Here is a 10,251-nt window from a genome sequence, read left to right as displayed (position 1 = left end):
CATAGGGGGAAGAGTCCGTGTTGTATGGCCTGGACCCAGTCATATCTTTCTTATAAAGTCACTCTTTTCGGTGTCGAGGATTTCAGCTTTACTTGAACCATCAGCAAGTCCTGGTAGGTCAGAATTTCTCTCGGGTCTTGTTCCTTAGGAGATGGTGTTAGAGGTTCCTCTGCCGGTGGCATTGGCAGCCAAGAAGGGATGAATCCGGGGTCAGGTCGGACTCACTTCACTTCCCTGGGTGATCCACAAATCTACATGATTTTGCATATGGAAATAAAAGTCAAGCACTTTTGAGTACATTGTGCATGTCAGTCTGGGCGGAAGGCTTGTGGATGATCTTGTGGTTGAGAAGCAGTTACTCTGTGAAAAGGAATGCAGATCTGATGCAGATGTATATAAAGAAAAGCATTCTGCATGAAACTATACTCATAGGATTACAGTTCTGGCATTCTTTTTTAATGTAAAATAAATTTTGGATTAAATAATTTTGAACTCTGCAAGATTTTAAAGCTATGATTAAGGAACAATAGAACACACATTTTGTCAGGGAGTAGCAGTTGTTTTGAATGACCATCTCTTTTGAAAAATATTGTAACGGGGGTAGGTGCCCAAGCAGAAGAGATGTGCCAACAGTGAGGGATCTGTAATTTACATATTACATTGTTACACTCAGGACCAGCTATAAAACCTGACTCCTGATGCAAAATGAAAATGCAGAGTCCCTCGTTCAAAACTCATTAAGAATTTCAAGACAGCAAGAGCAGAGCTTTCAGCCAAGTTGTGGGAGGAGGGCCTGTGCGAATGCACCGGTCCCACACCCATGCTGCTGGTCCTGGTTACTGTCCATTTATTGAGATCCTTCTCCACAAGGCTTTGTTCTCAGTGGTTCTTGGCCAAATGAAGTGTCCTTGGACACACATTAAATATCTAAAGGACGACTGAGCTTAGAGAAGGGCTATGGAAACATGATTCTGTAATTTTTTAATATACTAGAATACCTATCCACGCCACAGTGGGAAACATCAGAGATTTGTTGGGTAGGGCTGGCTCTTAATAGAACTTCAATAATTAATCCTAGAAGGATATTCTCTTATTCCTTCCCACTTGATTATCAGTTATTAAAAACTAAGACCCCAATCTTGGAATTTTGTTGAGGTTTTAGGCAATTATCTACCCCATACTGCTTGAGAAAAAGAGAGAAATGCCAAATGCATCCATGTTATTATGTCATTACGGCCTTTCCCACAAATCTCTCCCTGATCTCCCTTGCTGGAACTGAATCCTTGCACCCCTTTTACTTCAGGACCACCCACCAAACAGGTCTAAGCCATCTCCTCTAGGCCTTTCCCTTCTTCCCCATCTCACCCCCTAGGCAATAGAGGGATGAGAAGAGATCATCATGAGTTAGAGAACTTGGTCGTTTTCACTCCTCCTGCCCCAAACTCCACACTTTTCCTTGTCTTGGAGGCCTGGTTGTATCCTTGAGTTTATCCTTGACTTGCATTAATTACTTTATTCTCCCTGGGAATAGCATGAGGGAATTGAACAATTTATGTTTTCTCTTGAAAGTAGAAAAAAGATGTAGTGGATGTGTGACCCACCTCTGCCGTATGTTCAGTTTTGCATTTCTGAGCCAGGTGGGCTTCCTGTATCTACTAAGCCACACGTAATTTGAGAACAGCATGTATTAGTAATCCTGAACAATTCCAAGAATAGTTCTGTAGGAGTGTCTCCAAATTTGATTAGAATTCTTTGCCCATTGTCCTTGTATTTATTCCAAGTCCCCAAAAGATATGTGCTATATGAATTAATTTTATTGTAACATTTCTAATTAGTGTCTTTAAAAAGCAGTGGCTATTATGCTTATTGGTGAGCTCCTATGACAAACCAGGGCTTTCAACTCAATTTTAAACCAAGTTATGACACTGAGCGAAGCAAACTTCCAAACATATTATAATCCTTGTTATCAGAAGCAGTTAAAAAATAGTTTATGGAAAAGGGGTCTTTTTGGCAACTTACATCTATTAAATGGGAATAATCCTATCCTTTTATTTCAGAAGGAAAATGCCAAGGTTTTTTGGAATTTTTTTAAAATGAGCAAATTAATAACAAAATGGTATTACTTCTACTGCTACTATTACTACTCTAATTATGTTTAAGTATTATTTTAGTTTTTATAATCCATGAATTCTTAAGGCCCAATTGTTTTTTAACGAACTAGAATTTAGTGATAGATTTTTCCACTGAGATAGATTTTCATAGAGCCTAACTTATTGTCTAATTGATATTTCTGCTTGGAAATTGGTAAGCCATATTGGGTATACATTAGATGTACAGACCCATGCTAAAGGGGTGGGTTTATCCAAATTACCTGTTCTGGGTGGGATTATCCAAATTACCTGTTCTGTAGGTGTGAACCTATATACCAAACATGATTTTCAATCAGTTATTAGTAGAATAATAATACTGTACCACTTCACAGGATTTGTAGATTTTACTTAATATGTTTAAACCCAATTTTTTATAGGTTTATTGCACTATAGTTGACATACAAGAAACTGTGCATTTAAAGTGTACAGTTTGATACATTTTAACATACTTAGATGTCCTTGAAAACATCACCACTATCAAGATAGTGAACTTATCAATCACCCCCAAAAGTTTTCTTGCGCCCATTTGTAATCTTTCCCACCTATATCCTCTCAAGGTCCCCTTCCCACCATCCCAGGCAACCACTAATCTGCTTTCTGCCATTATAGATTAGTTAGCATTTTCTAATCTTTTTTTGTCTGGCTTCTTTCATTCACCATAATTATCTTAGATTCATTCATGTTGTTTTCAATACTTCAGTCGATTTTTGTTGCTGAGTGGTATTCTATTGAATGGATGCACCGTATTCTATTTATTCATTCACCGCCAAGTGTGTTATCCTTGTCTCCTCTTCTTTAGGCAAAAACGCAGTCTATTCAGTCACGCCTCCAGGGAGGCCTCATGGTGTCACAGGAGTCTTGCCTTCAGCACACTTAGATCCACATCCCAGCCACGTCTCCTGTGAGCTGCGTGAATGCGGCCTTGGGGGGTTTCTTCTCAGGGCTGCAGCTCCCTCATCTGAACAGTGAGCATAGTAACGTGTATGTGGTAGGATTGTCATAAGGGTTAAATATGTAAAGCACGTGGAAAAAAACTTGACACACAGGAAGTGCTATTTGGGGAGTGGTTATTATTATAACTACTATTGTTATTATTACAATTTTTAATTCCTTGTGACACGTTTGGTAGAACTTCTAGCCTACAATAAACCCTCAATAAATGTTAGCTATAATTATGAATTTTACTGATATTACTACAGCACCTAACAACTCTTCATTCCCTTCCTTTTCTTGCCCCTCTTATGTTTGCAGTCTCTTCACTCCCCTTGTTACTAGTACTAGTCCTGGTGTTACCCGACCAGGCCAAATAGGGGAAGCAGTGGTTCCCAAAGGAAGATCTAGGGACCAGCAACTTTAGCACCAATCTGGGAACTTGTTAGAAAAGCGAATTCTCAGGCCCCACCCTATACCGACGGAATGAGAAACTCTGGGGGGTGGGGCCATAATCTGGGTGTTAATGAGCTTTTCAGGTGGGTGGGTGATTCTGCTAAAACTAAAGAGCTGTGCAGTAGGGCGATCACCAGGCTGGGGTAGGAGTTAATGCAGGCTCAGTTCACATCAACTTTACTGTTAGAAAAGCACACTGTTGACTAATTGAGCTTAATATCAACTAAAACCCCTAAGTCTTTTTCACACATGTTGCTGCTAATCCCCATATTTTCCATCTAGTACTTGTACAGGCTTCTTTTTGGACTGAAGTATAAGTCTTTACATTTATCCCTATTAAACTTAATCTTGTTAGATTCGGCCCATCGCTCTAGTCATGTTTGGGGAAATTTTAGTTGGGCTGGAATGAACCATGACAAAAAAGCAGTGCCTAGAGAGGGAGGGAGGGGGGTGTGGCAAGGACAACATTCTTTTGTATGTTGGCTGCAGACTGGCCAATGAGGTTCTGGCTATGGTGGGCTACTAATGAATCACTCGAGACCCAGGGAGAGGGGGTAATTTGATTTCCTTTTTGGGGCAGCTACCACACTCCTGGCTGTGAAGAAGGTACAGGAGAGGTACTAAATAGCCCTCTCTTTAATGTCAGGTGTAAGTAGAGATGAAGGGATTTTTGTTTTTGTTTTGTTTTTTGACATATGGCCAATATACCAACACTTGAAAGTCTCAAGGAAGGGAACTAATATTTTTTGAGTGCCAGATCCTTTGCTATATGCTTTGTTCACACTTTCATATTTAATTTTCAAGCCAATTCAATGGTATAGGAATGATTACCCTGTTTACAGTTGAGGAAACTTAGAGGGTAATGCATTTCCAATACTAACAGGTAGTTAGCAGTTGAACAAGAGGAAATCCCAGATATGTATGGGTTCAAAGAACATGCTACATATAGGCTTTCTCCCTGAGATAGAGAAAATTAAGCTCTTTAAATATCAAAACTACCAGAAGCCTAACCACAAACTATGGATGCTCTTGGGATGATTTATAATGAGCAACTTCACAATCCCAAAAACATTAAAATATCAATAAATGACCCAATCCTATATATACTAAGAAGTGCATCTAACTGTGCTCACAGTCCTACATTAAAAAAAAAAAAAAAATCTTAGGGCCGGCCCTGTGGCTTGGTGGTTAAGTGCGCACGCTGCGATGCTGGTGGCCCGGGTTCGGATCCCGGGTGCGCATCGAGGCACCACTTCTCCGTTCATCCTGAGGCCGAGTCCCGCATACAGCAACTAGAAGGATGTGCAGCTACGACATACAACTATCCACTGGGGCTTTGGGGGGAAAAAAAATAAAATAAATAAAATCTTTAAAAAAAAAAAAAAATCTTATGTTTGGGTTTATTCTTATTTGCCTCTTTTAAAATGTTAGCCACATATTTTAATCAATGTCTATCACAATATTAATATTGTAACTGTAAGTTGTTACCTCTAGTAACCAAATCTTTGGAAAGAATATAATTTCCTCCTCCAGGGGGCGAAACTAGCCAGTGGAGTAGAATTGAGTAGAAGGTACTACCTACTAGGTTTTACTGTGATATACCATATGCATTTTAATAAAGTAGATTGTAGTGTAATGGAAAGTACACTGGACTTGGTGTCTGAAGATGAAAATTTGGTTCCACTTGCTAGTTATGTCACCCTGAGCAAGAAATTTAACTTATATAAACCTCGGTTTTGAGATCTGTAAAATGGGGATGATAACCTTCTCAGCTGTGAGAGTTAACTGGGTTAATATCTATGAAGAAAGGTGCTCTGTAGTCTGTTACGTGTTTCACAAACATGAGATGTTCTTATTATATTTTTGATCCCTGTTTTACAGGTTGCCATCAAGAAGAGAAAATGGGAACTATTTTGTATATTTCTGCCACCTACACATCTAGTTAATTGATAGAGCAGAATTCAGTTTTCGAGCTTCTCTGAAAATGCTTGCATTCTTTCATAGTTTCTTTTTGACAGTAGAGCTTCCAATAGAATTATGTAAGAACAGTGCGGCAGAACTGGATTTGGTTTGTTAACTTGCGTTTCAAAGATAAATTCTTTTAACCAGCGCTAAGGTTGTCAGTACTCCTAGCATCATCATTCTAAAAGGACACTCACCAGGTGCCCGTCTGCCTGAAGGCACGTGCTATGGTTGTATACAAAGTGAGCTGATAACAATTCCAGTTCTTTAGAGACTTCTGTGTAATACAGACAGACTTCATATGAATAGGGAAAAATAAAGATAGGCACTTAAATGCCTAGATTTGAATCCCTGCTCCGTCCCTTGTTGGTTGTGTGACTCTAAGCAAATGATAATCTCTTAAACTCCAACTTCTTCGTCTTTAAAATGGGGATAACAATTGTACCTACCTGGTAGAGATGTGGTGAGAACGAAGTGCTGTTTACTGGTCACGTCCTTAGTACAGTATCAGTACTTAATGCACAGACACTCTTCACTGTGTTAAAAGATAAACTGAGGCATATTGAAAACTTGAAAAGTTTGAGCAAAAATCGACTAAATCAGGCAGCTGAACAGACCGGAAGTGGCTAGGAGCACTCCACCTACAGGAGCCCCGGGAGAGACTTGTATAGAGAAGAGGGGGAAGCAAGTCAGGAGATTATTGATTGGCTGTCGTTTAAAGCCGAGTTGGCTGTTTTTCATTGGTTGTCCTTAGGGTTCAATTTCGTCACCTTGAGGCATTTACAGGCTTAGATTTTGGCATGCTTATGTAGCCTCCACGGCTTAGAGCCACCTCAGTCCTATGGGCTCCTTGTTTAGTTAATTTAACAGACGGTATTGGAGCTAAGTACTCTATACTCTAATATCAAGCTCCTAAACCTTTCACCTCTCCCTTCCCGTCTCCATACCCTGCAAATAATGAGCTTTCTCGGGTCATACTGAATAATAAGTATAACCTTGAAATCATTGTCAATCACCCACACTGCTTCATTAGCTCCCTGGAGTCACAGAATCTTAGGGCAAGAACCCCAGACTTTGGAAGTCATTCAGACCAATGACCTTATTTGCAAATGAGGCCCAAAGAGGTTGTGTCCTACCCAAGCTATAAGGCCAGTCAGTGACAAAGATTGACTAAAATCTGGACTCCACACTCGAAGTATGTCACTCTCCCTCCTCCACACTGTCTCTCCAGCCTCCCTGGTCACCTTAATCTCCTCTTACACTTACCCTGCCAATAGGACCATGCTGATCTGGCCTGCCGCCAATTTAGGCTGTCTGGCTTCAGCTAAGTCTTTATGGTTAATCCTGTTATTCGTGTCCTCTTTTTTTCTTAGCGTGTAAGTTTCACAATTTATTTAGTAGGGGAAAAAAATCAAAATACTGCCTTTATTTATTTTTCTAAATAAAGCCTTATTTGTGCCAACAAATGAAACCAATAAAAGCTGCCCTAGTTGGAGTAAGGATAGAGTTGTGGATGCACAGGACCCTAGACCCTTCTCTCCTATCCCTTCTAAAGTGGTCCCTGAGGGAGTTCCATTGAACTCTTAGGGCATCTCTTAGCAACACAGTTTAAAAGTTACTACCTAACACATACACTAAACAATGATTATACCCAGGCACTCTCAAATGTCAGGAGAGGCTCAGGCCACTTTCATATAAAAAAAATACAGAAATGCAAAACAAGATTACACAAATTTAAAGGTTTACACTTAACAGATTAACACTTTTACCTCAGATGACAGCGTGTGTGGCCTCATTTTGACATAGCATCAGAGTTTAACTATGAGGCACTTCGCTCCCACCCCCAACTTTCCACTGGCCCTGACCCTTCTTAACCTGGCCTGTTCCTCAGTCCTCCAGTTCACCTCTACTGTCTCACTCAACCATCATTTAATGAGTCTCCACTGTGCGTTAAGGTCCATGCTGGGTACTGGGGCCACAAAGATGAGAGAGACAGACTCCTTGTCCCTTAGTTAAATGGCAGACCAATAAGGGAGCTAGCTCCAAAGATAGCCCCTATGGAACCATGCCTTCTGCTATTCCTGCCTTTGAGTAGTCCCTGGCCTGTGACTTGTGTTAATAGCAGTGGAGGTGACAGTGTGGGACTAGCATTTAAGAGGACCTGTGGCTTTTGATTCCTTTTTTTTGGAATGCTCTTCTTTGTGAGCCCTGAACTGCTATGCAAGAAGTTAGGCTACCTCGGTGGAGAGACCACGTGGAAAGACCATGTGGAGAGACCTTCTGGAGAGAAAGAAGCCCGGTTTTCCCAGCATCCCAGCGTTAAGCACAGTCTTCCAGCTATCTCAGCCAGGCATATGAGTGAACCATCTTGGGTGACCTATCTTGGAAGTACCAGCTTAGTTGAGCCCTGCAGTTGACTGTAGCCCCAGCTGACATCACATGGAGCGGAAGACCCGCACAGTCAACCCACAGAATGTATAGAGATAATAAATTAGTTATTGTTTAAACCACTATATGTTCGAGTGGATGGTTGCATAGCAATAGATAACTGAAACAGATGGTAAAAAAAATAATTACGATGCATGTGGTAAGTGCTATCATTTAGGTATGTAGAAACTGAAGTGATAGCATTGAGGAAGCATTGACTATATGGTATTTGCCTAGGGACTACGGGTATACAAGGATTCACAGAGGAACTGGCATTATAAGCTGGATCTTGAGGAATGAGTAGAATTTAGTCAGCCAAAGAAAGTAGCATGTATAAACATAAAGAAACCTAAAAGATCATACTGTCATAGAGAATAGTACGTAGTTCAATGTGAGTCTGGAGATGAGGCACCACAAAAGTATATTAGAGCCAATTATAAAGGCCTTTTCTTGTCAGGCTATTATCCTGTTGGCAATGGGAAGCCAATGATGGCTCTTAGGCACTGCCATGAAATGAGCAGTTACCATATCCATTATCTCAAACCTCCTTCTCCGTGGCCTTTTAACACCACTGATCACTTCCTCCTTCCTCTTTCTCTTCTTCCGTGGCCCTATCCAGGTTCTCCTCCTGCCTCTCCAATAGATGCTTCCTTTTTGGCTTGATTATCTCCACGATGGTATTTCTCAGTTTCTGTCTTTGGTTCTCATCTCATCTTTCCCAATATTCTGGCTGCAACTGCGATTTCTTGGCAGAAGAGTCCAGATCTCTGTGTCTAGACTGGCCTTACTAAATGTCACATTATCTCAGATAAGGCTAAAACCCAATTCAATCCTCTTCCCTTCTCCACTTTCCCCCCAAGAAAATCCAGCCCCTTCTCTTCATTCCCCCGTTTCTGTAATTTCTTTCTATTACCCAGGCTTACCACTCAGAATCACATCTTCAATTCCCAATTTTCTGACATGATCTATCAGTCAAGTTCAGTTGTTCTTCTTTTACACTGTCTTTCCTATTTTGCTGTTTCATTGCTCTTTTCTTTATAATTTCCTTAAAATCTAGTATTGACCTTGTCAATCTCCTCCCGAATTATTTTTTTCAAGGCCATTGACTTTGCTGCTGAAAAATTGGTCCCTCCAGAATCTGGTCCATATCTTCCTTATTTCCTAAATGCACTGCTTCATAATATAGCTACTAAAGGGCCTTGATGTCCAGTCGAATGTGGAACCCCATTTCTATGTCATATGTTCTGTGCATAACACCCCCTTTATATCTTGCCCAATTAGGAAGTAAGTTTAGCTAAATGAGGATGAGATTCTTGGTAGGAAAGAGAGAGAAAAAAAGAGGTGACATGTTTGTTTTTTCTTAGGGGATTAGAGAAAGCTAACTGAGGAAGAGAAGACAGATGCCTCAGTGCTGAGGATCAAATGCTTTTCATGGGTTGGCTGGGAGGAATCCTTTGGGAAGCCTACTAAAAGCACAGATGCCTGGGCCCTACTGCCTGCAGTAGTGGGTCTCCAACTTGGCTACACATTGGAATCACCTGGGGAGCTTAAGAACAATATTGACACCTGCCTCTCACCACTGGTAAGTCTGATTTAATTGGTCTGGACTATAGCCTGGGTATCAGAATTTTTTAAAGCTCTCCAGGTGATTATAATGTGCAGCCAACATTGAGAACACTGCCTTAGAAGTTCTGTTTGACTACATCTAGGATGGGGACAATGAATAAGCCCCCCTGTGATTCTGGGAACCAGTGCCATAGATCAAAGCATCTGTTTCCATGTGTATTTCTGGAAAAGGATTCAATAAATGCAGAAGGCAGCCCCAGGATGGTGACAGGATGGTCCTCAGAGGGTTGTTCTTGTAGACAGGGTCATAGACTGGCTTCTGAGCTGAGGCTAGTGGATATGCTGAGCTCATCCTCACACCCTCCCCTCACCATGGGGTTATCCCCCACTCTTTTTCAGTTCTCTCTTCCCAGAAACTAAACTGACTTAGTTTCCTCACTTCTTCTGCCCCAGCCACACTGGCCTGTTTGGTGTCCTCTATGATTTTTCACTTTCATTGCCTCTTCCTTAACCTGTTTCTTAGCTACTTATACCAAAACCTTATCCATTCTTAATACTCAGCATAATTCAACCACTTTAGTGAAAACTTCTCTTGCATCTCATCTAGAATTGATCTCCTGGAAATCTGAATGCCCATCCACCGTATAACATTATTGTTGTGTGTGTCCTTTTAACTTGCATGTGGTTATTTATGCATTGATTTTGATTGCTTGATGAGTAATGCCTCTGTTCAAAACATCATAAACATATACATGTGAAT

The sequence above is a fragment of the Ceratotherium simum genome, chromosome 15 (assembly GCF_057802395.1).
Source record: "Ceratotherium simum simum isolate JZ-2026a chromosome 15, ASM5780239v1, whole genome shotgun sequence".
NCBI lineage: Eukaryota > Metazoa > Chordata > Mammalia > Perissodactyla > Rhinocerotidae > Ceratotherium > Ceratotherium simum.
Note: the sequence above shows the minus strand (reverse complement) of the source record.